This window comes from Podarcis tiliguerta, assembly GCF_965153285.1.
Source record: "Podarcis tiliguerta genome assembly, chromosome: 2".
NCBI classification, from domain to species: domain Eukaryota; kingdom Metazoa; phylum Chordata; class Lepidosauria; order Squamata; family Lacertidae; genus Podarcis; species Podarcis tiliguerta.
Genome location: NC_139535.1, coordinates 61,838,794 through 61,865,867, shown reverse-complemented (window position 1 = coordinate 61,865,867; position 27,074 = coordinate 61,838,794). Strand labels below are relative to the sequence as shown.

The 27,074-nt window shown below is 43.3% G+C and overlaps 1 protein-coding gene across 1 annotated transcript in view; it reads right to left on the bottom strand.

Moving 5' to 3' along the window:
- PDGFRB (platelet derived growth factor receptor beta) overlaps positions 1-8,719 on the bottom strand; it is a 79,889-nt gene extending 71,170 nt beyond the window's left edge. Inside the window, exon 1 of the mRNA XM_083424407.1 lies at positions 7,873-8,719. The gene's annotated coding sequence lies outside the window, so the exon portion shown is untranslated. The remainder of the gene's footprint in view (positions 1-7,872) is intronic.
- Positions 8,720-27,074: the final 18,355 nt, after the last annotated feature.

The window sequence follows — 27,074 nt, the reverse complement described above, 5'->3', positions numbered from 1 at the left end:
GCACTAGCTACTGCTTCTGGACCAAGCAGAAGGGCAGCCCAATATAGTGCTTCCAGAATACATACCTATTCCTTCAGAGGGAATGCAACCCCATCCAGAACAGGTAACTGACCTTTACCCTGGAAAGTAGAACCACTGGTTGCAGGACCTCTGTCATATCAGAATTCAGTTTCAGTTTCAGCCCTCATCCAGGCCTGCACTGCATGCAGACACTGGCCCAGTCCTGATTCAGATATCACGGTGAAACAGAACTGGGTCTCATACTGATGACACAACTCTCCTAGTACACAATCCCAACAACTACGTATAGCTATTACTCAGCATGGGAGTTCCCCACAGGCATCTGGTGTGCCATTGTGGGGACAGAATACTGAGCTAGATCGGGCTTTGGTCTGATCCGGCAGGGCTCTTCTCATGTACTTTGAGCATTTGAATCAAGATCTGATTTTTGGATCTCTGAGGACTGAAGAGTTAATGCCCTGGTTTCCCCATCTTGAAAGAATTCTTCTCCTAGCTGCAACTATGTATTGGAAAATTCCCAAGTTTGGAAGGGAGAAATCTGCAGTACTTTAAGAAAAAGGGACAGCACACACATACACACACACACAGAGAGAGAGAGAGAGAGAGAGAGAGAGAGAGAATGCACAAGCCTCAGACAAGCAGGTATTCTATTTTACAGCTTGTTGGAGGGAAAAATAAATGAATAAATCAGTACTCTGGAACTGAGGTGGCATCCAGCTTGCAAAGGGAGAATATGCCTTCAGAGAAAGAGGCTCAAGATGGTTTAGTTTCTCCTGGCCCTGATTCAGAGCAAACCACAAAGCAAACATACTTTCAGTATAAATAAGACAGTGTGTCTCGCCAGTTAAAGCAATTCAAACATGAATGTAGCAATTTAATTGGTGCCAATTACTGTTTCTCGGTAGCATTAAGAATTTAGTCACAGCTCCTTAAAATACTGCAAACACCAAGAAAAAGAAGGTAGTGCTCAGAAAAGTGGCCCTGTACCAATGACTAGCCCTGTTGAGCTTGCAGTCTATATTGCTGGCCATAGTTTTCTGCTAAACAAGCAGATGCAAGAAAGGCTTATCCAAGCATGGAAGCCAGGTTATGGTGAGGTATTGAAAAAAATCAGCAATTAGTACCCATTCCATCCCACTGGGAACTTCTAGGATTATCTTCCAGAATTATTTTTCTCCTAGGAACAGAAATGCCCTGGTTTCCCCTGGGTGATAGCCTCAAACTCAGGTCTTCTCTTTTGCAGCAGGTGCCATAGATGGCTAAGCAAGCTAAGACATTGATCCAACAAGGGAGGTGGCACCAGGATGGAAGGTGAAGCTGGCACTGATGCCAGGGGCAAAGTAAGCAGCATACATGGGGATGGAGTGGAGTGCAGGGGGGGAAGCTGTACTGCTCAGAGAAGATCTGCATTGTGTGTGGGGCACACAAAGGGAAGGGTTTCTTTGCACAAGGAGAAATCCTTGCATTGATGAGACAAATTACTTGGATGCTGCCCTATGAAATCTTGTGCTCTTATTGTCCCATTACTTGAAAGATCATCCTCCATACATGTTCCTCAAGTATAATAATATTCAAATATGGGAAAACAGCACACATTCCTTCATTCATTGTTCCTTTATCACTACTACCGTATTTCCCAGTCCAATGGATGTTTCAGTTTGCTTTTCTCCTTTACCTTCTCAGGCCTTGCAAAAATATTATGCATTCTTGGAAAGAATCTGTATTTGGCCAAATTGTGCAAACTAAACATGTTTTGTGAAATGCACAACTTTTACTTTAGCTTTCAAGTGCAAATAAATATAACTTTAAAACAATATTATAAATAAGTGTGTGTGTGTGTGTGTGTGTGTGTCTTGAGGATGAATTAGAATGGTGGCGCAACCCAGCCACATGGGTGGGGTATTATTATTATTATTATTATTATTATTATTAAATTGAAAACCTGCTTGTTAACATCACAGTGTGAGATACAGATAATAAAATGTATTTGAGAATTATGGCCCTGTGCTATTTTGAAATAGCACAGTATTATATATAGCATAGTATTATGCTATATATATATAGAATAGTATTATGAATTTGCCATTTTTCTTTGGATGGTTTGCTAGAGCACTGATCCTATGACTAGGCAGCATCTGTGGCATTTTATTATTAGATTTTTATGAATGCAAACTTTCACTACAAATACTGAGCAAGTAGGACAGTTCTTTATTGGAGCAAATGATGTAAACAATGCTGACAGAAAACTTTTTTGAGTCATCCTGATCTCTTATCCTAGTCCAGGAAATTTGAGGAGAGTAGAAGATAACTGCATTGTTAGGGTGATGTTTGCTATCTATTCTGCTTTTCCCCCCCTCTAATGAAAAGATCAGTTCTTGAAAAGGTTCTTCCTTTGTTTGTAATGAAACTATTGTTTCCCTTGCTCTCTATTTTTTTATCAAACACGTCATGGGGCCACAGTGAGAGCAATCTATCTATATAGCTAGTTGTTTCATTTTCATTTCATTTCACAAAATTGAAACACTGCTTGAATGTAATTAAAAAAAAAACCTCTAAGCAGTTTACAACAAATAAAAATAAAACATATTTGAAAGAAATATGGTTGTTTATTCATTCCAAACATTTGAATGATGTGTTTCCAAGGTGGCTTCCACCCCTCCCCCCAAAAAACAAGCATAAAATAGTGCCCAATTAAAAAAATGAACAGACAACAAGAATATATGTCCATGAAAATGATATGTATTGCAACCCCACCCTCCCACCCCAAAAGGCCAGTGAGAAGGCACTACACACTTCTGGACAGAGATTTTTCCCCCATTGTCTTCAAGCAACTGATACCGAGGCTTTACTTCTAGTTGTGACAGTAGCTCGCATGGCGTAGGGACACAAATCAAGGCCTGATTAGAAGATTGACGTTGGAATGGAGCTTTATATCCCAGGAGCATTACTAATAGAGACCCCTGAACACCTTTCAGCACTATTGCATCTTGAACAGACATGTGTAAACAATGGGTGGGATTCAAGTCCCCATGCCCACCCATAGGCATTTCAAATTATGAAGAAGAGCTTTTGCAATGTTCTTTTCTAGCTACCAGCTGCTTGCACTATACCAGATGTCTGGGTGGTGGTAGACTTTTAGAAATGGCTCTTTGGATTGCTTAGTGTCAGCAATGTGAGGAAGAGGAGAATAAGAGAACACTCCTATGATTTATGAGTTCTACTAAGATAAGTCTATCAATTGCTACAATTGCTACACTGATATATATATTTGGAGACTATATAAGCCATGTACTTAATTATGCCCTGTTTATCCATCAGTTCAAAAAGGTTCTCTAGAGCTGTTTCAGCATTTCAGGAAACAATGCACAGCTCATGATGTTCCTATCAAAAATATTCTGTTTGGAATTTCTCTCTCTTTAAATGGAATTAAACTCCCAGCAGCATTTTAACTCCAACCTCTGCCTCACTTTTTTGAGTTGGAATAAGCTAACCCAAAATAATTCCAAAGTTATAACAAAGCCTTCTTCCATTAAAATCAATGAGAACATTCTGAGAAACTGTAACAGGACTAAAGGACACAAACCGCAATTCCCAGGTCACAGAGTCACAGCTCGCCTTGGATGTTTTGTGAAGGGGGGGCAGTTAGTGGGAACCACATGTCCTTTTAGACCAGAGTCAAAGGAAATGGAAGAAGTCAATGGGACTACAGTGTACAATCTATTCATTTGGGAAACAACTCTTGGAAATAAAAATTTGTCTTCTTCTTGTGAAGAAAACACATTTGCATGGAGAAAAGTAATGTGTAAACTGTCCTATCACTCAACAACTGTGGCACATCCTGCAGTCAGCATGGCAGAAAACTGTATTGCCACAGGTAATGTTTCTGGCCATATCTATTATCATGAGTTTTCCTATTACAGCTTGGGTGTTTGATGGTTCACATATAGAAGAAAAGCATTGTGTGAATACTAATAAACAGCTCCACACCACACACAAATCCACATCCTAAAATTTTGTGTTAATTAATCTGGAATAACTCATGTGCTGGAAGAGTGGGGTAAAACACCCTTTTATTTTTTAAAAAAGCCATTAAGTGTGAATATCTATTCCAATTTTCACTGCATTGTGCTGTCATTGCTGGTATTATTATTGTGATTGACAGCCATTGTCACAGATGGCACCATTATTTCTTGGTTGTGATATAGTCAGAAAAAAGTAGGATACACGTTTTACGAACTAATGAATTAATGATGCAAGAACAAAATGGTTCTGAATGTGCTGATACTATCATACAACAGCATATAGTGGTGGGCAGTTTTTCATTTGAAATGTGGCAAGCAGTTTTGAATTATTATTTTTAAAAGAAACCTTTTTTTAAAACAAAAGAAAGATGCCATTTCTGAAGAGAGTGATAAAAATGCTGAAACATTAATACTAGAGGCTTTTTCAGTACTTTGATCACTCAGGTCATCATCCAGAGATGTGGCTATGCATGAAGATCTGCCCTTTGAACAGATGTATAGCACTGTCTGTGATAGTTGTCCTTAAGTGTAAAATGGGAAACAGATGCTACAATCAGTTTTTCTCTCCATCCTCAAAACTTGTGATAATCAGTGTCAGTTGATAGTGCTGATCATCTGTATATAGATTGATTGGGTTCTGATACAGCAAAGGTTTTGTGTATGCAAATATGTGTTAGTTGTGCATTTTTTGTCCATGCTACATACCTTTCACACAAGAAGACCAATTTAAAATGCATCCACATACATATCATTCATGGGCATACACATGAATTTTTACAGGAGGGACAAATTAAATACTCCAAATGAATAAATAAATGTATACAAGTAGTATCAGAGAATGGGTTAACCATTTCTTGTAGCTCAGTCGACTGAGCAGCAATGAGCCCTGGGTAACCTTGGCCTCTGAGAAACTAATATTCCAGGTCTGCTTCTCTGTTGTTTCTCAATAGATAGACGAGAGGTTCATCAATGAATAGATCTGGCGCTCTTCATCTCCTCCAACACTCCCCATTTAGGATCCCCAGTAGCTAGTATTCAGAGACGTGCCTCTCTATGCATGTAAATATATAATATGGGTAGTTGGCAAAACATATGCTGGGTCCTTAGCATGATGAGTAGTATTAGCATACTTGCATGGTATTTTGTCAAGGGCACAGCACTGCTGGATGGGAATAGCCCAATCCAAGTGGATAGCTCAGTTGGTTAGAGTGTGGTGCTGATAACAGCAAGGTTGTAGGTTTGATCCCCACATGAGACAGCTGCAAATCTTTACATCACAGGGAGTTGGACTAGATGGTCCTTATTGTCCCTTCCAAAATTATTTTTTAAGTAGAGAACCTCACCATATTGTTATGATTGTAAAATTATAATGAAATGACAGTGTAGGCACTCAAGAAAGTCACAACAGAAACTCTGCTTCCAGTAAGGATCACAATGAACGCGCTTATCAAACAGTGATAAGCATATGTGGTAACAATAGTTGCAAATCGTCAGTCAATTTACCGGTGCTCAGTAAAAACATAGCTTTTGGATTGTTGACTGTGAAAACAGTAAAAATGATCATGCTAAGCAGAAGCAAGTTGTCTACAGTATCTACATCAGTGTTGGGTTGTAGAGATGCGCAATTGCGAATTATTAGAACTCTAGTCCAAACCTTCTTTTGAGTAACAATAATATAAGAAGTATATGGCATTTTTCTAGCGCCTGCAGCAGAAATAAATAAGAAGGAGGACTCGCAAAAGGGCATAGGAAGCTGCCTTATACAGCAAGTCAGGCTATTGGTCCATCTAGCTCAGCTTCGACAACGCTCACTGGCCCTTTGGAAAGCAGGGTTTGGGGTCAGGAGTCCAGCACCATCTAAAGATACCAGGAACTGATCCTGACGCCTTTCGCATTTAAAACGTGTGCTGTACCACCGAGCTACAGCCTCTCCCCTAAAACTTAAAGTAGTTTAGTCCCTGGCACAGAGATGCAAGGTATGACAGCAACAGGTGATGTCTCTTACTGCACAGTATATCCGTTTTACACCTTGAGAAGCACCAGTGTGTGAGTTCATTTAGTGGAATTTTAGTCCCATGTATAAGAACTGCAGATGTCTGGAAGGAACCATAGATAGAGTCATGGTTCCTCTGAAAATAGAGAAGGAAGGAAGGAAAGCTTAAGAAGCAAGTAACATGGAATACTTTTCTGCCTAGAGACCATGGCGAGATACTTCCAGAGTGCACAAGAATGGGCTTTATTCATTTTGCACCAACATATATGCCTATATATAAACTTATTAGATTTTGTAGGCATAGAAAATCATATTGGCATAAGTGAGAGGCTTTTAGAAGTATTTTAGCTGTTGCTGGAACAGAAAACAAGACAGACACAAAGCGTGATAGAACATTTTGTGGTTACAAAGGAGGTGCCAATCAGTTTCAGGTAGACTTGTAGTTATGAAAAGTCACCAAAAACAGGATATAGTGAAGGAAACCTATCCATTTATTTATTAAATTTGTTTCCCACCCTTGCTCCCAAAGGAGCTCTTCTACTGATTGAAACAACCTATTGTTATTTGGGGAGGGGAATGTTATTGACCAATGGCTTTGCCAGCTTTTAGCATAAAGGTAATAGTAACATTTGGTGCAGCATTGGAAGCGCATATAACATCCAGGCAAACTCTCTGCCAATGCAGGTCACATCAAGCGCAGGAGAGTCCCTCCTTTCTACTTTGCTTAAGATCTTTTAAAGTGCTTGGTGCTTTTGCTCTTGTGTGAAAGGGTGTGTAAGAAATGTGTTTGTTATCTTCCCAGCTAGTAAACCAAGTGTCCAAATCAGCACTTAACCATGTTTTGATTGTGCACTACTAGTCCAACTGACATCTGCTGACCCTCCCACCTACAGGTTTGGGGAGTTCCTGCCTAGGGTGAGCTGCGACCCCTCTGCAACTCTTCAATGATAAACAGTTCTAACCCCAGACATGGGTTAGAATCTAATCTTTCAACAGACAAACAGCCTGTTCTGATGCAAGACAGATGTTCCTTGCGGATGTTAGAGTGGCAGTCATGGGGAAAGATTCTCCTTCTCTGTCCAATCAATCCATCATCCACCCCAGGAATCTAAGCTCCAAGAAGTTTTGAGCATCAGAAAGTTATTTTCAGGCATCAGGATCACAGGCATTCTCTTTCTGCTGATTAAAGAAAAAAAAGACAGACCCAATAATAGCACTTTGTGCATCCCATAGCTTAGATCCTTTGCACAGATAGATAGATGGGCAACACACAGCACAGCGAGGGAGATGCAGGAGCACTGCTGCCTCTCCTTACCAGACCTTGCAAGAAGCAACAGGCTCCCTCCTCCCCACCCGGCTCTACTCTGGAGCCTGCAGGATGCTGAGAACACTTCGTCCGTGGAGGGGCATCCCAGGAGTTTGGGGTGGGGAGGAGGAGGCTAGGCAAGGAGACAGCCCCATTTCAATCCCCAGAACCGTCTTCCTTGTGACGGCTGGGCTGAGGGGTTCAGCTCCTTTCCGGCCCTCTTGCAAGAGGCAGCCCCCCTGAAGCAGCAAAGGGGGGGGCGGTGGGGAGGTCCTGCACCGCATCCCCTCTGCCCGGCGCCTTGGGAAAGCAGCGGAGAAAGAAAGCGAGAGATGCAGGCGAAGGATCCAGGCGTCTGCAAAGGAAACTGGCTGGGTTTGGCCTTTTGGAAACTTGTCATGGGGAAAAGGAACAAGGCTGCGGGCTCTCCACATCTGGATTTGTTAAAGGAGAGTTTCCATTCGCAGACTGGGAAAGCGAAAAGGAGGCGAGCTGCTGGGAGCGAAGGAGAGAGACCGCTTAGCGCTTACCTTACTTCGCAGAGGGGGCAGGACAGCTTTCGCCAAATCGCGCCCAGAACTTGCGGGGACTTTCACCTCTCTCTTTTATCCTTCTCCTGAAGTTCCCCCCGTCGCTTTGAGTACGCGACCCCAGCTTCCTTCGGCTGAGCTGCGCAGCCCTTTGCAGAGCCTGAGGGGAGGGAGAGTCGTCTGCAGCCCGGAGAGGCGGGACTGGGCGATGGTGGGGGTGGGGTGTCCCCGCTGTCCAGCGCGCCGGCTGCCTTGCTGGTGCCTCTAGCGCATTTTATTACCCCCCAGAGCATTCGCCAGCATCCAAGGCTCCGCGGCTTTCTCGCAGCTCCGGAGCCCTTTTTTCTATTTTCCTTCAGAACAAGATGCCACGAATGGTGTGCGTGTGCGCGCGTGTTTGAACCCCTACTTGGCTCAAACTTTTTGGTACACTCTCGCAAAGAAAGATGTAGGGCAGGGGAATGAGGCTGAATCGATTTACTTCTTCTTCTTTCTTGTTGGGAAAGACAGAGGGAAGACGCAAAGAAGCTTCAGTGGGGTAGACACAACAAACACCTCCGTCGGCCCCAAGGTGGGGTACCAGGAGACAGACACCAGCAGAACTTCAGTCGCCGAATTTGGGCGGGAGAGGGCGAGGGGAGCCTCTGGGAAAGCTCCAGGCGCCAAACAAAATAAAAACAAGAGGAACCAAAAGCGTGCGCGTTTTAATTCATGACTGGACTTTTTACGAATTAAACCGTGAAACTTCCCTCACACGCTGCTGTTTGTGTGTGCGTGTGAACGCGCCTCCTTTCGATTCTGGCCTCTCCGCCCCTCCCGCCTTTTCCCTCCTCTCTCTGCTCTCCCCTTTCTCAGGATATGAGGGGATGTTTAGAAAATCCGCTGCCCACGCCAGCCGCTGACTCATGTTTTTATTAAAGAAGAGAGAGGCCTGTGCCTTAAAATTGCCTCCACGTCTTAAAATCCCTGCGCGCGCCAGGCCTCCCCTGGCCCCCCTGCCCCACACCCCGCGCTCGCTGGCACCTAGCCTTCCCCGGGAAGGGCCGTGCGGGGTGGGGGTTTCTGACGGGGGCAACCACGGTGGGCTTTGCCCAGCTCCTTATAGCCGAGATAACGTTTTGCTACAGGGCGGCTTTGTTTGCTGGGCGGAGCCGCTGTTTACAAGCTCCTTTGAAAGGCTTTTCTTTTTTCTTTTTCTGCCGAACAATAGAGCTTGTGGAATGGTTCACAGGCCCGAGTGGGACTCATGTGCCTCAGCATCGTCTGCTTCCGATTGATAGCGGGCCAAGAGGAGGCCGCTTAGCCATCCATCTTCAGGCCCCTTCGCAAATTAGCATACTGTGCGGTTCTCTTTTCTGATGGAGGCCTGGAAGCAAGACAATTCGGCATCTGAGGTGAACCAAACCATGGGAAGAAGGGGTGACTGAAGAGATACACCAGGAACAAGGGAGGGGTATAAAGATCTACAACATCGGGGTCTGCTGCCCCTGTAGATACTGTGCCACCTGAGGCAGTCGCCTCATGTTGCCTCATGGGTGGGCCAGCCTTGCCTGGAAGAGAAAGGAAGCACATTCATTGCTGGATATTGAGGATGTGATTTCTTCCCCTACCTGAAGAATGTACAAGATTTATCAATATGCACACACCACTATGAATTTTGCTCGCTTTCTTCTTCTTTGGCGATCACTCGTAGCCGAGTAAGATTGTCATCCATAAACACACTTTAAACAGTGAGTCCTAAGTGACTGTGGAGGTCAGTTCGGAATCCACGTGTCCTTCCACAGTGGGGACATAGGTTTCCGGGTGGGAGCTGATCATGGTGAGGGTTTGCCAAACCTGCCTTCCTCTTAGCTCATTTCTCCCTTTCGTCCTGAGTTCGAGCGTCTTCAAAGCCCATGACACCTTTGGTAAAGACTGTTCTCCAGTTGGAGCACTTGTAGGCCAGTGTTTCCCAGTTGTCAGTGTTTATACTACATTTTTAAAGATTTGCCTTGAGAGAGTCTTTAAACCTATTTTGTTGACCACCAGCATTATGCTTTCCATTTTTAAGTTCTGAATAGAGTACAGTAGTTGCTTTGGAAGACGTTAATCAGGCATCCACACAACATGACCAGTCCAACAAAGTTGATGTTGAAGAATCATTGCTTTGACACTGGTGATCTTTGCTTCTTCCAGTACACTGGCATTAGTATCTACCTAGGGTCCTGTGAATGCAACAAACAAACACACACATATCATACAAGTACATTCTTTACCGGTACAGCCCAGGTTTGGCTGGCTCAATGGCTGACTCAGATATGCATAATGTATGAAATAATCCTGTGAAATTCCAGAAATCATAGTCAGGCAATACTTGGGCATTAAGACCAACCAAAATGTCACAATATAGCGAGCAAGCTCTTCTGAAGACTCTTTATATGGTGATGGATGATGGAAAGCATCAATGTCATTCATACCTGAGATACTTGTGTTGAACTCTGGATTTGCAACTAGAATTTGCAAACAGTTCTTGCCATGCCACACCCTTGTTCGTTTTTCATAAGGAAAGCGGGCAAATCTTATGGTTTGGGAAAATTCATGAGCAGTTTCAAAAGTTTCTTAGGACCTCCTTTCTGACATTCTAGTCACCGCACTGTGCATTTGAGATGCTAATCAGCTGAGCTGCTTGCTTATAAAAACTGTCAAAGAGCTTCTTGAGTTGGTCCTTTTTTAAAAGGAGTGTCATTGCTCAATTATTGCATGTTTTCCTTTGAATACCCATTTGGTGGGTATTGCATTCTCTGAGCACTTGACTCACAATATATTATTCTGGGGAAAAGCTATGGGGCCACTGCAGCTTCAAGTACTATATGTAATGTGGTTGGGCAAGTGCCACAGTCATCTCATGACAGTACTTGACATCATTTGTGGAGAACGACATGCCCCATCCCATCAAATGCTATCTGCAACACAATTCCATTTTATGGATCTTCTTGGTTGTTGTTGGTTGTTTTAACCTTATTGAAGGCTGCATTCTCTAGCTCTTCAGTTCTCCAGCATATATCTTCCTTGATGTATATATTTTTCAACTTTGCACTGGCTGCCTGTGAGCTACCAAGCCCAGTTCACAAAGCCCTAAATAACTTGCAAGCCAGGTACTTAAAAGAAGGTACTGCTCAGAAATTTGCAGTTTGAGGGAGAAGCCCTACACATGTTCTTCTCAACAGCTGTAGGATGAAGAATGGAGACCTAAGATAGGACGTTCTCAGTGGTGGTAGTGTGGCTATGGAACTCTCTCTCAGGGGAAATCAGGATGTTCTTCTCTTTACCTGCACTCAGGAAACTTGTAAAGCCTTTTTCATTTATCCAGGCTTTAGGCCAATAGTTTTATGAAGTTTGTCAAAGTTTTACCCCCAAACAAACTTGTTCAGTTCACCAGGCAATTATCAGGTGTAGTATATTTTTGAACTAATTTTTGAACCAAGCACTGCATAGGTATATTGCAATTAGAGACAACCAAAGAATTTTAAAAAAGAGGTACATAATACAATTACATGTCTTGCCTAGACAAAAGGGTTTCTAGCAGATGTCAAAAACAGCGAACACTAAAATATCAGTATTTGAAGATGTGGAGTTCTACTGAACTTAAGTCTTTTTATAGCAAAAGCAGTGCTATAAATTTGCTCATTCGGGGGGGGGGGGTCCTTTTAATCCCTAGAGAGCTCTTTAAGGAACAGTCTGCTTTAAGTAGCACAAACAAGATGACAAAACCCCCAAAGATATCAGGGACAAAATGTCAGAAATGGAAACAAAAATCAGTAAGGAAGTTCCAGAGGATTTGCAAAGCATCTTAGTTTTCTAGATCTTCATCTTTTATAATATAATTCGAAGAAAGTAGATAAAGAGAACATGATCAGGAAATAGCATCTTGAGATGTATATACACTAATGGCTGCTGCCCCGATCTCTCCACTCGTCAACCTCATGTACCCACCACACTTTTGCCAACTACCCTTCTCCAACCCCTGACTCTCCTCCCTTTATACCTTACCCACCCATCCTCTTACAGCTAAGCGGATGGGTCTTTCCACAGCCACCCACCTCTTCTAAGATGAGGCAGGTGGGCTGTAGCCAGCCACAGTGCATCTGTCTCCTGTATGCTCCTGCTGGTTCCATAAGAGCATAAAGGGGGAGTTAGGCCCTGACAACTGGATGTAGTGTGGGAGAGAGAGAAGAGAGACACATGTCATAGGCCCACAGCACATGCTCAGTAACTCCTTAACATTCCCAGTTGGGTTCCACTTTTTAGAAGAGATGGGCGGCCGGCCAGCCACCTTTTAATCAGCAGAATATGACCAGAACATAAGGAGTCATAGCATGTGCTGTGGGCCTGTGGAGTGCCTCTCTCCTCTCTCTTCCATGCAGGATTCTGTTTTTCCACCCCCCTGACCTGCTACCTGGGACCCATTCGTGCTTCCTCCCCCCACCCCCAATCTGGGCCTGTTTCTAAAAAACTCAGCATATGTGAACAGGTCTATTACCATTTTCTTCTAAAATGAAGATGGTCCATTTTTGTATTCTGACAGCCACTCTGTTCTCCAGACTGGAAAAGGTTAGTTTCATAATAAGTTTGGCACTAGCCAGCAGTAAAGCTTACCCATTAAACAGCACATGTGCTCAATACACAAAAATATCCCTATGTACATATTGCATAAAAATGTATAAATGATGGGAATCTGTTTTTTAAAAGGTCTTTGATAGGGTCACTAGAGGCTGAGTAAAATCACTTTGAAGCCTTATCCAGTCACAGCTGCCAGTTGTCCGTTTTTGACATTAAAATTTGGTACATTTTCCATTCTTCCAGTAAGTTTTTAATGTATGCATGTGTGCTATAAAGGTGCTGGTATTCTTTATAACTTTAAATGGAATGTGGGATTAAAACAACAGACTCCCAAATAAGATGCACTATTGGCTTGGTGTATTAATGCTCATGACAGAACTTAGATGGCATCCCAAACAGCAACAACAGAGAACACAACAATACTCCATTGGGGTGGGGGTGGCAGCGGACCAGGTTTTTCACAGGCTTCGAAAGGAGTGTTTGCCTTTGGGACAGCTGAGACGAAGGCATCTTGAACCATTTTAGCAGACTGGGAAATTGGTGCAATGTGGTCCCCAGATGAAAGAGCAAATGGTTTATTTTATCTGCAACGATAGCAGCAAATGCTGAAATGGAGCCCAGAAAGAGACAGGAAGTACTGGTGTGATGTCAGGAGATATCACATATCCAGGCACTGAGTAACTGTTCTGTAGAGCACTGGTGCCTGTTGCTTCCCTCCTGGACCTTCTCTCTTTAAGAAAAGAGCAAACACTGGAAAGCTGCACCAAGTACGAACGGCATAAAGCTGAAGGCGTTTCTACATTATATATTTCTGCGGCGCTGACAGCATTATCTTTTAAAGGGAAGGCAGTCCTAAAATTGACATGTTCTGTAGAGATGAGATCAGGGGCAGCCGAAGATTAATGGCTGACTCACCAAATAGCAAGGATAGTTTTTGAGGGGTTGGAAATTCTGGGGCTCCAGGTTGTCCCCAACTCAAAGCCCTTCCTTTTGTGGGGCTAGGGAGCTGTTTACAGATGAGGCAAAGACCCTTTTTGCATTGCCAGAATTGTCCTCCTCTCATTTCACACATTCTTGGGCTTATCCATTGGCCGGAAAGCATTATCCTTGTGTGAGCTGGCTCATGTTGAACCTGTTGTCAGTGACTTTTGAGAAGGACCACTGGGCACACCACTCTCAGTGGTAACCTGGAAGAAAGAGCATGGGCATGCTGAACATTCTCCCAAGCTGCCTCTGAGTGAGCTTCTCAGGTGCTCTCTGCAGTGTGAGGAGGACAGCACCACTGGGATAATGCCAAAGGCCCTTTGTTAGTCTTGACCCCTCACCAAATGTCTGACTCTGACATCCTCTGAATTTAGCCCCAGTGGTTGCTGTGTTGACTGGAGTTGCGTGCCTGACATCTTGGGGAATCTGCTGACTCCCAGAGCCCTCTGCACACTCCCTCCTTGCTGTTGCCACTTGCTCACTTGTCTCCTCCAACATTTGAGCTGCAACAAAGGGAAAAGGGTGCAGCAGTTCTAATTGCCTTGTCCTTTCCTTCTGAGCAGTGGTGTTGACTGACCCCAAGAGAGAGAGCAGTAGGGTAACAGTGGCAACAGTCCCCACTACTACACCAAATCTGGATGTCATGGACTGGTTTGAAGCAGAGGAATGGTGGGAACAGTAGGTGGGGAACTATCAAGGGAAGAAGGCTCAGAGCCCTGGGAGTGGTGGTGGGACAAAAATGAGTGGGTAGAGGGGGGAAAGTGGGAAGAGGAGGTGTCAGAAGCTGGAGAGATAACAGGGTTTAGTGAGCTGGGAGAGTCTGTGGCAGAAAGAAGTCCAGAACCAGAGGAAGAAGCTGGAGCAGGATAGAGGGAGGAGGGAGGCCAAGAGGCAGAGATGAGTCAGGCTGGTGAAGAGTCACATGTGTCTCCCCCTCCTGCTGTGACAAGCGCCCCTCACTGTTGTCTACCAGAACCAGAAGAGGCATGAAAAGGGCAGAGGACGGGTTGGCTTCAGGCAGACATAGTCTCTTATTGCTTGGGAAAAGCCCAGGAGAGGACAGAATATAAGATGGCTGTGAAGAGGCAGGGACTTTCAGTTTGGCAACTGATTTTCATTGAGTAAGACCACTGAGAATCAGCTGCTTTGCAAATTAGTGGGGTCACCCCCATATTCACAAGCCTGCAGTTCATGACATCCATGGGAGGGAGGAAGTCAATCTGGCTTCATCTGGGTCAATTGCTGCGCCGTCTGTCAGCTGAGGCTGTGTACACCCTATACCTTAAAGAACATTTATTCGTTTAAATTTATATATCGCCTGATTGGTGGGGTTTTTTTGTTTTTAAAAAAACACACCTCAAAGCACTCATGAACTCTCAGCCATGAACAGACTCAGTCCTCATTCAAATGCAAATATTTTAAGAGAAGCTTGTTAGAGAAGAGGAGAATTGTAACAGGTTTTCCCCATAGGATGGTCTTGATTACAGGTTACATTGATTAACCAGAATGTGATTATAGGTTTGTTGTAATACTTTAAGATATCTGCTTTAAAGCCATTGTTCTTTGTGTTTTACAAGATTATACAGTCCCAATGACATCTTTAAAAGGCTATACACATTTCCTTTTACATAGCTATTCTATGTAGCCCATTCAGGATCTATTTGGTTTCATCCATGTGAGTCATACCAGGACATTGTATCAAGTTCACCAGATGCTGTAATTTGCAGATTACAAGTTCTCTTGTATTTTGCTTAGTGGTGTGCAAAATTCAATTTTTATGTGAAATCTGATGCTTTGGGGTGGGGCTATCTACAAAAAATCCCCTAAATTCTACGCTTTCACATTTTTTGTTGCTTTCATTTGGAATTATTCTTTTAATCTGCTGCTTCCTTGGCATCAGTTCCTCCCTCATTACTCACACTATTCCTTCACTGTGTGATCACGGGGATCAAGCACTGGTAATGATTGTTTCACCATGCCGCAGAGCCAGTTAGATCTGGCTACAGAATAACGCCTCTGAGCACAAACAAAGCTTTCCCATTGCCCTCACCTTGAATGGGAGAAAAGACAAAATGCACTGCTATTGCGTGGGCAATCATGGCAACGTTCCCTGTTTTGCTACACAGCACTGATGGCTTCACTTCCCAAGAGCAGTGGAAACCAGAACTTCTGCATCAATACAGCCCTAAGTCATGTGACTAGTTCAGGCAGGCAGAATGGGGATGCACATCACTTTGGAAGTAATGGGCATGTGATAGATTGATTACATTCAGATAACTATCCAGATACAGATGTAGTCCACTGTGACAAGATGCTGTCCACTTTAAATGGCATGTGCATTCAAATGCACAAATGATTGCATATCCCTGTTCACATCTGCCCCAAGTAAAATATGTGTGGTTGGTTTGGGCTGAGAGTACATTAGCCCAGCTGTCTCAGCAATGGGGATCTTACGCATCCCTGTTTCCCCAGACAATCACTCCTAGCAAAAAATGTTGAACCTTTTCAGACAGGGTTGCAAAAAATAAAACAAATCACCCAAAAGGGCTTTGCAGGGCCAAATTGTTTGTGAAGCATGCCTCTCCTGTTGCAGCTCTGCTCAAATTTTATTATCAGTTGATTATTATAAGCTGATTAACAAACTACACAGTTTATTTACTCTATCAATGGATCTCAAGCAGAACTGTAGATCTAAATCAGCACTCACCTCTGTTTGTTTCCACAAAAACCGAGGTGTGTGTTTTTACCTAAGATCACAAAAAACAATCTCTTTTTTTATTTGCTTTTCTGTTTATCATATCATCAATGCATAGTATGTTACAGTCAAACAGATGGTAGTGAGAAGTAGAAAAGAAAAGGAAGTGGGGGGATAACATAATTATAAAATATATTTCTGTAAGTAATAATAGTAACATAACTTATTCATCCAATTGACTCTTTAATTGACTATGAGCCTTAATTTTAACTCCCCTTCCACTCTTTCTCTGATTTCTTTACTGTTATCTTTTTGACTGCGTTTTCTTTCTACTAAATTATTTTCATTACCTTACACATTATCCCACTTTGTCACATCTGCTGCTGATTATTCTTTTTTCAGCCTGTTACGCTTATTTTCTATATATAATATCCAGCCCTGTTTTAAATTCTTATCATCTTTATTTCTTTAATAGATGTCATGCTGGCAAGTTTATATATTCTGATATTTTAATGTGCCATTCTTCTTTTGATGTTACTGCATCTCTTCTCCACTTTTGTGCTACAAGAATTCGGGCAGCTGCTGTCACATACATCCAGATAGTAGTTTGGTTTTTTGGGATTTCTGTTGTTATTATTCCCAGAAGGAAAGCTTCTGGGTTTTTAGGAAACATTCTTTTAAACATTTTCTTAAGTTTGTTATAAACCACCTCCCAGAATTCTCTTATTATTCTGCAAGACCACCATGAGTGATTGAAGGTGCCTATTGTTTCTTTACATTTCCAGCATAGGTCACTTTTAGTTCTAAACATTTTAACTAGTTTCCTTGGTGTCAAGTGCCACCTGTGGATCATTTTTAAACAGTTCTCCTTTAACACATAACTAGCAGTGAATTTTGAATTTATTTTCCACAGATGTTCCTACAAGTTCAGATCAATATTATGACCTACATCTTGTGCCCAATCTGATCATAAACAATTTCACAAGTTCTTCCTTAGTTTCCCAATCTAATAGTATCTTGCACATTTTAGATAAATTTGTAATTCTGGAGCTTAATATTACTTTTGCAAATTGTGATGGTTTTTCTGCAAATCCCAGTTTCTTATCTACAGTGGCACCTCGGGTTACATACACTTCAGGATGAGAACAGAAATTGTGCTCCGGCTGTGTGGCGGCAGCAGGAGGCCCTATTAGCTAAAGTGGTGCTTCAGGTTAAGAACAGTTTCAGGGTAAGAACGGACCTCCGGAATGAATTAAGTACTTTACCCGAGGTAAATTTTGAATTGATTTGATAATAATTTAGCCAGTCTGAAACATATTCTCTTCATCCCCCCCCCCCTTTGGATTCTTCTTCTGAAAAGTCTAACAAATCGTTATAGGTACCCCAGTTTCCACTCATATTACGGTAATTTTTTTCCTTGTTTCAGCTTCTATTGGAGATAGCCACCTTGGTGTTTTGTTTTCTAATAAGTTTTTGTATTTTCCCCACATCCAATTTTTTTCTAATAACAAGGTTGGCAAAGCTTTTACATATTCCCCCTTTGCCATACCAAATCTGAATGAATCTGAATGAGGTGGGTGAGAGAACCGGGAGCTCGATAAATAACTGCTAGTGTGAGAGCCACACTTTCTCACTGCCTGTCCAGGGTTCAAGTGGTTGATATTTCCTATTTCCTAATGTGGTGGAAAGGAAAGAGGGAGGGGCTAATGTTGTTCAAGTGTATTGCAAGGGAGGCCTGTCACTCAGAACAGAGTTTTCTGGCTGAGGATTGAAAAGATAAGCAGATGTAATATGGCACAGAAGGGCATCTAAGTGTGTTATACACCCATTCTGGAAAAACCATTTGCATTTCTCACATGATGATGATGCATTGATGTAAAACACCACGTGAAGCTGGCTTTCCATCTGTGCACATCCCTGCTCCTTGGAGTCTTCTTCCCTTAAGTGCTTTCCTAACTGAACTTGGTGGGAGAATCCGCATTCTCACAGGCAGCGGCCCAACTCCAGTGTGAATATTAATAGAAGCACCTTCCGGTCACCCAGTCATTGCAGCACATCTGGAGCCACTTACATTCTGGGAAGATTAACCATTTACTAACCAAGCTGTTGCAGATTCTTGCAAGTCCAGGGGGAGGGGAGGGAGTGCTGTTCACAGCAGGTACCAAGCCCTCTGGCCCCATATTGTATTATTTATATGATGTTAGCCGCTCTGAGCCTGGCTCTGGCCAGGGAGGGCAGGGTACAAATAAAAATGTATTATTATTATTATTATTATTATCCCTCTAACTTATCACAGGACGCGGGTAGCGCTGTGGGTTAAACCACAGAGCCTAGGGCCTGCCGATCAGAAGGTCGGCGGTTTGAATCCCCGTGATGGGTGAGCGCCCGTTTCTCGGTCCCTGCTCCTGCCAACCTAGCAGTTTGAAAGCACGTCAAAGTGCAAGTAGATAAATACTGTATTTTTCACTCTATAGGACACACTTTTTCCCCTCCAAAAATTAAGCGGAAATGTGTGTGCATCCTATGGAGCGAATGCAGGCTCCTTGGCTTCAGCGATAGCAACGCAAAGCCTCCAAAGCGCAGAGGAGAGCTCCCTCCGCACTCCAGAGGCTATGCGTTGCTTTCGCTGAAGCCTGGAGAGTGAGAGGCAGGAACTCGTGCTGCGCTCCGAAGGCTTCAGGTTCCTTTTGCTGAAGCCGGGAGAGCAAGGTAGGTACCGCTCCGGTGGGAAGGTAAACGGCATTTCCATGCGCTGCTCTTGTTCGTCAGAAGTGGCTTAGTCATGCTGGCCACTTGACCCGGAAGCTGTACGCTGGCTCCCTTGGCCAATAAAGCGAGATGAGCGCCACAACCCCAGAGTCGGTCACGACTGGACCTAATGGTCAGGGGTCCCTTTACCTTTAACTTATCACACTGGATATTCTCCACTAACTCCACAAACAACGTCTCAGAGAAGATGGGTTGTGGAGTTGTTGTTTTTTAAGGTGATCTACTGCATGCCTGCAGAAAGGAGAGAAATAAAAATGGAGACTTATCCTAGAAACTGAATGTAGAGTTATGCAGATTTAGTGCTGGGCTGCAAATACTGTGTGTGCCTGGGCCACCTACATCTAGAAACTTGTTAACTCTTGGGCTTGCACGGTCCCCCCCCCCCCGTCTTCCCCCCTTACACATAGATGCGCCTTCCGTTTCATGGCTTGCAATTACCATAGACTTTGCAATGGCATCTGAACTGAGCAAACTATTTAGTGCCAACAAGGGGTTTGCATCAAACCATGGTTTACACACCTACTTTAAACCATAGCTTCAAACACCAGTTAGGAGACAATTCCTAATTGGTGCTAGTCATAGTTACTGCATTTGGGCAGTATGACAAACATATAGTCATTCCATGGTGTAGAGTGCAAATCTGCACATGAGAGGGAATGATGGAGCAGAGAGAGTTCACAGCACATTCCCATTGTTTGGAGATCAAATTTTGTGACTTCTAAATTGAGCCTCAGCAACTGACCCCTATTAGTTAGTCAGCTGTAAAATAGTGGAAAGTATTGTTAAAGATAAAATAATCAGGCATATAGAAGAACAAGCCATACTGAGGCAGAGTCAGCATGGTTTCTGCAATGGAAAGTCCTTTCTCACAAACTTTTGAGGATTTCTTGAGAGTGTCAACAAGCATATAGATTTTGTATCTGCCTAAATATATATTCCATACAAGTGCATGCAGAAAAATCCAATCAGCCTTCATTTTTTAATTAATTTCTGGAGTGGGAAGGCTAGAGTTGGGAAGTCGTGAGAGGGGGAAGAAAGAATATTTAACTCTTTCCCTCTATGCCCCTTCTGCCTCCTCTGTGAAGTTTCAAATGCATGCAGACTAATTTGGAGCAGTTAAGTGGCTGGTAGAGAAATTAGTAACCCTCCTTTTTCTACCATTTTGCTATTTCAGCCTGAAGCTGTGTTTTGTTGTTGTTTTTTTAAAACTCCATCATGGTCTTTTAAAAATAACCTTTTACATAGGTGTTAAATTCCACTGCTGCTTTTTATTTGTTTCTTTATTTTGTTTGCTTTTTGGTCCCCTTAGTGGACAAGCAAAGGGAGTTCATCTCACTAGATTGCAGGAATGGAAACAATGCATTCCAAATACTTGAAATAATTTGGATTGAGGCAGAGATCGAGCTGCCTCTGTCGCCTGCAGCATGCCACAGGCATAAAGTTCAGCGGTATGTATGCCTTGGAATGGACTTGCGTGGGGCAGGAGTTATTGCCAGTTAAAAAATAATTAGAAAGGCAAGGCCACACTTAATCAGCTGATTTTTGCCTTTCCCCATTCTTTCTTCTGCTTGCATTTCTGCATTTCCCCCTGCATATTAAGCAAATGCTTAGACTCTACATCAAACTCTGTGTATCCTCCAGCCTTGTTTCTAATCTTTGAATATCCAAGTGCCCCTCTGTACCTGCATACCCTCCAACATTTCTCCAATGAAAATAGGGACATCCTATTCAATAACAACAACAATTTTATTATTCATACCCCACCCATCTGACTGGGTTGCCCCAGACACTCTGGGCAGCTTCTAACATATATAAGAACCATAATAAAACATAAAACATTAAAAAGCTTCCCTATTCAGGACTGTCTTCAGGTGTCTTCTAAAGGTTGGCCTGGAGGGTCACATTACTCCATACCCTCCGACATTTCTCTGATGAAAATAGGGATGTCCTAAGGAGAGGGGCATTCCAGGATCAAACCAGAAACTGTTACGGCTTCTGTAAATCTGGGACTGTTCCTGGAAAAGAGGGGCTGCAGTTGGATGTACATGGGGCACTATAGATTTCTAGACATGCCTAATACAGTGGTACCTCGGGTTACATACGCTTCAGGTTACAGACTCCGCTAACCCAGAAATAGTACCTTGGGTTAAGAACTTTGCTTCAGGATGAGAACAGAAATCATGCTCCGGCAGCGCGGCAGCAGCAGGAGGCCCCATTAGCTAAAGTGGTGCTTCAGGTTAAGAACAGTTTCAGGTTAAGAACGGACCTCCGGAACGAATTAAGTACGTAACCAGAGGTACCACTGTATGAGGAAGTTGCTGTCAATTCCCTACTCACTGCACCACCTGCTGATCACAGGAGGTAACTGCAGCAGTACTCCTGTCCAAGCAGAAGCTGCCTTTGGAGACGGAGAGAGTTATACATAGCTATATAGATCATCAGGCAGACAATCCCCAGACTCAAATAACTAGACGTTCCCTCCTATATAAACTTGGAGTCTCATTTCTGGATAATAAAAAGGCTCCACCAAGCTCTTGCTACTTGCCAGAGCCTTTTCTTCAAGCTGTGCCTTGCTTTGCCTAGAACCATCGTCATATTAAACTCCATCACAAACTGTGAACCCACATGGGGTGCATCTTTGCTCTCATAATCTACAGCAGCCATCACCAACTTGAGCCCTCCAGATGTTGCTAGACTACAGCACCCATCATTCTTGACCATTGGCCATGTTGGCTGGGGCTGATGCGTCCAATAACATCTGAAGGAAACCAGGTTTTCTACCCCTGATGAATGTTAGCATTCATTTTCAAATGCCCCCACTGACCAATGCTGGATTTCTTTCAAACTTCTATGCTGCATTACACACACACACACACACACACACACACACACACACCAGAAGCCAGAGGAGCAACAAACAATAAGTCTGCCCCCACCATCAGAAAAAATGACTCACAGTGCAATCCTACAAACCTTCTATGTGGAGATTTTTTACCTCAGACGGTATCTTTTGTATAGAGTTAACTTCTGTTTTTCCTTACCCCCAGGTATGTGGGAGTAGGATTGCATCTTTAGAATCCTTACATTACAGTGGTGACCACAGGGTAATGCACCATTACATACAAGAAATGTTGCTTTTTTGTGTGCCATACGAACTGTGGAGTGTAATGCATTTGACCATTTCTTTGGACAGCAGTATACGTAAGGTCTTAAAGTCACTTCATGCATTACCTTTTCTGCCGAGGAAAAGCATAAATCTCATTATGCAACGTATTTTTTAAAAATGTCATGCATTGCCTTGAAAATGTGACCGATAAACTGTATGAATAATATATGATGATAGTGCACAAAGGGTAGCACATTTCTAGTTGTAAGTACTTGCATTAATATTTCTGATTATGAACACACACAAAAGTGCTATCCGTGCTTTTCACATATTAAAAGGGCTACGTATGTGTGTGCGTATATATATATATATATACACACACACACACACACACACACACACCAAGCAGAGCTTGTTGCCTGTGTGGAAGTTTTAAAATTCTTGTTCATTTTTGAGCCAACAGGGAACTTCTGCCAAATATTTTTCTTCATAGTTTTAAAATTGTTTTATCTGTTCCTTTTATTAAATGTATTGCCGATACTTCTATGATGCTCTCTTCCTGCCATCTGTGATGGATGCTTTAATTGAGATTCCTGCATTGCAGGGGGTTGGACTACTAGATGTTCCTTGGGGTCCCTTCTAACTCTACAATTCTAGTTTCTATATCCTTATCAATTACTTTGGGAATTTATTTGAATTGAAAAACAAGCCATACATCCAAAAGTAAATCATTCAATATCCTTATGTGAAATAGCCCTCAGATCTTTCCTGGTACAGACTGTTCTGCAAATGAACAATTCATTGTAGAGATGGAAACAGATTCTATGCCTCTTGTTTCAATCCTGCACCAGTCACTACTTCCCTTTCTGTTTGTTTTTCCTTCCTTGCATTCTGGACATCTTGTGTGGCCCTAAGTTTCTTCTCATTTCCCACAAGGTGGCACTGTTATATCAAAGATAACAAGAAGTCCCACACAGAGAAAAATACAGAATACATTATTTTTAAGATCTAATTTAGGGGAATAAATTAGGCCAACTAATCTGTCACAAAAGAGGGCGGAGGCTTTTGAGTTCCCCCAAACTGTTCCATCAAGCTAGTTGGAAAGAAAGTTGGCCAGGGATTCTTAAATTCACCATCACAGTCTGTGTTCACAGTCTTAAGAAGAAATGTGGGAGGAGGTAGCAGACATTCAGCCCACATTCAAATTAGGTCTTTGCTCTTATTTATCATCTAGCCTGATTTCTGGAGAACTCAAAAGTTTGGTCACTATTTTGTAACATATTGGTTAGATTAAAAAAGGTACTGCCCAAATGTGGATTTTGATATTTTTCTTATGGGCCAACATGGCTATCTGTGACTTGTAAAGCAGAGAGTGTGATGGCTTTTATTGGGCTAATTTCTGCCTATTATTTAGCATCCCAAGACTTCCCTACTTTATTCTGCTCAGGGCTTTGTGTGTAAAAGTTTAGGCGCTCTTTTATCAGTTTACTTTCTGTATTCTGTCTTTTTTTAAATCCAAAAAAACGTTTTCTAGAGTTGACAAATGAAAGGGGGAACAGAACCATGTCACAATTCAAATCCATAGATGCATAAGACTTGACCTTCCGGACTCTACAGTAATTGCAAACACTAACGTATTACACCAGCTAGACTCAGAAGCACAAAGCAGGAAACACCATCGGCATTTGTAGGCAAGGAAGAGCTCAGTAAGACAATGTAACTGGTACAAAATGAAGGGCTCTTCCACTTGATGCGGAAGTCGAATAAATAAAACTCAAACTGAGAAACAAGGATATCTTGCCCAGTATCATAATACTGTGTATCTCCTACAGCATCTCTGGCCCCACATCTAGTGAGCCATTGTGGTGCAGTGGTCAGAGGGTTGGATCAGGACCTGGGCAGCCAGGGTTCAAATCCCTACTCAGCCATGAAGCAGACTGAGTGATCTTGGGCCAGTCACTGACTCTCATCCCAACCTACCTCACAGGGTTGTTGTGGGGATTAAATGAGGAAGAGAACTATGGACGCCCCCTTGAGCTTTTTGGAGGAAAAGGCGGGATGTAAATGCAATAAATAAATGAAATGAAATCGGACTGGCAGTGTCATTTCATACTGTAACTGACAATAGCATCTGTTCACCTGCCCTGAATATCCCTGAAAACTGTGTAGATATCCCCTCCTTGCTAGGCACCACTAAGCAACTGTCTAGAAAGCCAGTGGCAAGATCAATTTGACATCAGGCTGTCAGTTCTTCCTATATTATAGCAGCACTGCCAGCTTCTGCCTACAGATCTTCTGCAACAAAGACGGAGCATTGCTGTTAGCAGCTGCTGCATCCAAGCAGCTTATCTAACGTATCAAGGAGAAACAAACATGGGAGTTAGAACAGGCTGTATGTAATCAATGTGATAAACGAATAGCCTTTGTCCGAGAACTGAGTGCAGGGAAGGCTGTCTCTCCTAGGGTGCCGGAATTCCTAAAACCCATCTTGAAGACAAGCAGACATTGGTAGATCATAGCAGTCGGAAGGGATCACAAGGATCATCTAGTCCAACCCCCTGCAATGCAGGAATCTTTCATCCAACATGGGGCTTGAACCCACGACCCTGAGATCAAAAGTCGTGTGCTCTGTTAACAATCTTCTCACTACCTCACCCTCCAGACAAAATGGCCTGGCCAGAATTGGGCTCCTTTGACCAGCAAGCAAAACTGGAGTGTGCAATATTATGGAGGAGTGGGGTCTACCTAAGCTGTTCTCGCTGCAGTGCCCATGCCTGTTCATATAAGGGCCAGTGGTTGCATTCATTTATTGCATTCACCTCCCCTGCCCCACTTTTTTCCAGTGACCCCAAGGCAGCATATATAGTTTCTCCCCCTCTCCCATTTTATCCTCACAACAACCTTGTAAAGAATATTAAACTTAAGATATTGTGACAGCAGTGGCCTGCTGCACAGAGAGGGCAATGCCACAGAGCCCATCTCCAATCACTGATGCCCTGCCAGGGACAGGGCCTTCTCGGTGATGGCACCACCACTATTGAACTCTCTCCCTGGAGAGATCCAGCAAGATCACCACTTCCTGTTTTACCATGAATGATGAAAACTTTTTTTAAAAAAATCCCAGAAGATAATTTTGATTGAATTATTGCTGTTCTAGTTAGATCATCTCTTTTCTGGTGGTTTTAATGCATTTTTACTCACTATTTTTAATGTTTTGTGGTTAGCATATTTTGATCTCTCTCCCCTTTTTTTGTAATGTGAAGCGCTTTGGCAACTCTTTAAAAAGTGGGATATAAGTAACAGGAGTTAAATAAACAATTCCTTCCACCTTTCCTTTCTTTATTCTGTGCTCCCTTTGATCTCTGCCTCCATTGATCCATGTTCTTGCATCTAGGCTTCAGGGGATTACACAGCCAAGGGCCTCCAGCCTTTGCTTTAATCTGCCCTTGACTGGCTGTAAAAGATTAAGGCAAAGACTGATGCATCTGACTCTGGGACAATAAAGTGCTTGGTTTGCTGCTCCCTCTTGATTCTGTGATTCGTAATCAGGTGAGAGGAGGTTGGGTGGGCTCAAGGACTTCTAGAGGGTATTCCAAAGGGGACATTGTTTGCAGTAGTTCTTGCCCAGAGGAGTTTGTAGAAGGACTCTGAGGCCTTGCAGCTGCCATGAACACCCATCACTGGAAAAGTACAGAAGGGAGAAAGCAACTGCAACTTGGGGAACTGCAACAAGGAAGCTGCCATCTTCCCCGCCCAGTGCAAACATGCAGAGGGACTACAGCAAGCAAGGCTGGGAGGAGGAGGAGGAGGAAAACTTAAGGCCAGCTTTCGTTCTGCTTTCTCCAAGTTCCAGAACTTTGGGTGTGTCTTACTGCATCAACCACCAACCCACACAGCAGTAGTGCTTTATAGCAGTGCTTCAGCACTCTTCGGTCCAAGCTCCTTTGCAGCAGTTTTGCAACACGGCGACTCAGTGCCAGACTTGCTGCTTTCAGATACTGGCCAAAGTTTTCTCCTCCTCCTCCTCCCAAGGAATCAGGAGGGGCAAGACTGGAAGATAATTTGGGGTAACTGTTTGTTGTTTGGTATTGCATCAGTGTAAGATTTTGCCTAGGATTTCTTAGAGAGATTGCAATAGTAAAGAGCTGTAGCTGTATTGGGTAACACCCGTTGTCCCGTCTTTAACAGTTATCAAGTAGAAAGACTCAACAGAGTTTGCAAAAAATACAGAATGGGGGGGCTATCCATTCCCTATTCTTAGGGTACCTCCATAACAGCCTTGTCAGAGAGGAAAGGGGCTGGGAGGTACAAAGGAGTGAAGGTGAGTGAGTGGAGCGAGCAGCAATGGCTGCCCTAGAAACATAAACAACTTCTTAGGCTCAGGGGCAACAACTAGTCTATTTTTGCCCATAAAAGGTTGGGTACACCTGAAGTGGCTTAGAAGACATCTAGTTCTTTTTCTCATTTCAGATCAAAGCTGGTTTGGGAGGGAAACACATCAAAACACAGTATTTCTTAAGAAACAACAGGAGACATACATACAGTGCAACCGCCCCATTTTGAGTGCGACATCCCAGATTTACAGAAGCTACCTCAGATTGGGATGCTAATCCTGGATGTCTCTTTTGGGCTGCTCTGCCTCGGCCATACTTCCAGAAGCCGGTGCCACACTTACCTAGGAACCAAAAGAGCGTGGAACCCAAGGGCGTGGGGTTTTTTGGTGCTACACTCTCCTATTTCTCTGGCATTGCTTCTAGAAGTGTGTGCATGTGTGTGCGTGCATGCAGCAGTGGCTGGTGGCGAGATAGGGAGGAGGCGGCAGGGTGTACGGGCAGCTGGTGGCAGGATGGTACCGGGGGGGGGGGGAGGCTACAGCGGGAAGGTGCAGAGTGTATGTGTCCCGATATGCACTCCCGGGATGTTGGAGGGTATGGACATATGGACTGTGGCTTCCGTCACAACGTACACCGTTTCCCAAGTCTGTGGTGCAAGCGCGCTGTATGCAGAGTAAACAGGATTTTGCATACAGCCTAAATTACTCTGAATTGA